Source organism: Malus sylvestris, chromosome 12 (genome assembly GCF_916048215.2).
Source record: "Malus sylvestris chromosome 12, drMalSylv7.2, whole genome shotgun sequence".
Taxonomy (NCBI): Eukaryota; Viridiplantae; Streptophyta; class Magnoliopsida; order Rosales; family Rosaceae; genus Malus; species Malus sylvestris.
Window position 1 is genome coordinate 31,342,642 of NC_062271.1, and position 2,096 is coordinate 31,344,737.

Below are 2,096 nucleotides of genomic sequence, written 5' to 3' on the forward strand. Positions count from 1 at the left end.
GTGAAGGCTCCCTTTTGTTTGTTTATTTTGACTCATGTATATGTACATATTTGTGGCTTATCGAAAATATTAATAAATAAGCTTTGCTTCATTTCAACATATTGTGTTAAATACACCAAAGCCTTCTTCATAAAGTTCTTTGAATTTTTGCTTTTGTTGAAACCTGTATTGTTGAAGCTTTGTGAGTGAAGCATGTAGTTTGAGGTAGTGTTCCCTTAATTTCCCGAGTGAGGAAAACTTCTCGGTTGGAGACTTGAAAAATCCAAGTCACTGAGTAGTCACGAACTTTTGAGTACCAAGGCGTAGTAGCATATGGTGGGAGTCCCCCAAGTCTCTAGTCGAGGGAGTGGACGAATGAGGTGTCTTGCTAATAGTCCATGTCGTAAGTACCAAAACTTCATTCTTTTGTTTTCTAAGTGGTAGCCCCGGACTTTTTCTTCATATATTTTGTTTATGAAGGTTGCTAGGCCCGAATAAGTGGAATTGCAGAAGGTGTAACGGTTGGTAGCTGTTTTATGGAAAGCCATCTGACTACGATAGTCTTGCACATGATGACTATAGGGAGATACACACACATACTGCTATGATAGAGGGTGTAACCGTTGGTGCATTACAATCATAATGGAAGCATCACAATGATGGAAGCATCACAATGATGAAAGCATCATAATGATGAAAACACCATAATGATGAAACATCATAATGATGTTTCTTTGGTGGAATGGTTTTTCATTTCCCCTAACACCCTGAATTGGTTTTCAATATAAGACCATCATCTGTAGCTCGAATCACAAAGTTGTCTTCATGAAAGTTGTTCTTTAATTCCTTAACTACAACATATCCAAATTTGAGAGCCATCAGATCAGTACAACTCTAGAAATTCAGGTACGACGAGTGATTGTTCATCATTTGTCTGTCAACACGTCAGACCTGTTGTGAGCTTCAAAAACTCCATTTTCTCTTGCTTAGATCAACATACTTTCTTCATCGACGTTGTTCCTTAACTTGTGAACTACAACATATCCAAAATTGAGATCCCTCGGAGCTGTATAACTCAAGAAATTCAGGTATGATGAATGACTGGTTATTCTTTTTCTGTCAACCCGTCAGATTTGTTGTGAGCTTCGAAACTCCATTTTCGATTGTTCAGATCAGCATGCTTTCTTCATTGAAGTTGTTCCTCATCGTCTCTTTCATAACATATCAAAAATTCAGAATGAACTAATGGTTAAATATTTCCAGATCTTCGAAACATCACAGCAGCTTCGAAATCTGCAAGAATCCGACTGTCATGCTTGGAGCTTCAACACTTTAATTTCCGTGGCTCAAACAGAAATGGTTCCTTCTTGAAAGTTGTTCATCTGCTCAAGAACTAGAGGGTGTCCAAAATTCAGCTCCATTGGAGAAAAGCAGCAGCTGCAAAAATTTGATAGAGAAAAGGAGGCGAAGCTTTGTTGGATTTCTAGGCTGGGGAAGATTCCAGTTTTTGTAGCAACTTCAGTACTGGTGAATTGCTTGTATTTTTGTCCATAACTAAATTTTGGACTTTGAATTATTATTTGATCTATCATAATATGTTTGGGAACATATATAAGTGAACAAATAAGAAGGAAAATTTTGGGCCCTTGTGGGTGTAAAACAAAAAAATGTTTATGTTTACCCAAGTGTTTTTGTACAAGTTCAAGGGCATCTTGGGTTTTGTGAACAAAATTTGTTTATTTGGAGCAAGGTTTTGTGTTGAAGCTTTCTAGGTGAAGCTTTGATGGTGAAGCTTTGATGGTGAAAGTATGTAGAGGGAGCTTTCTAGGTGAAGCTTTTTTAGGTGAAGCTTTTTTAAGTGAAGCTTTTCGGGTGAAGTTTTTTGGGTGAAGCTTTGTGGGTGAAGCTTTTTAGGTGAAGCTTTGTGGGTGAAGCTTTTGTAGGTGAAGCTTTGATGGTGAAGCTTTGTAGATGAAGCTTTCTAGGTGAAGCTTTGATGGTGAAAGTATGTAGAGGGAGCTTTCTAGGTGAAGCTTTTTTAGGTGAAGCTGTGTAGGTGAAGCTTTTTTAAGTGAAGCTTTTCGGGTGAAGTTTTTTGGGTGAAGCTTTGTGGGTGA

The 2,096-nt window shown here is 37.9% G+C and overlaps 1 long non-coding RNA gene across 1 annotated transcript; it reads left to right on the forward strand.

The window, feature by feature from the left end:
* The first annotated feature begins 998 nt into the window (after window positions 1–998).
* On the forward strand, window positions 999–1,587 carry LOC126592060 (uncharacterized). The gene is made up of 2 exons (XR_007612593.1): window positions 999–1,067; window positions 1,243–1,587. It is a non-coding gene; the product is annotated as an uncharacterized LOC126592060 (long non-coding RNA).
* Window positions 1,588–2,096: the final 509 nt, after the last annotated feature.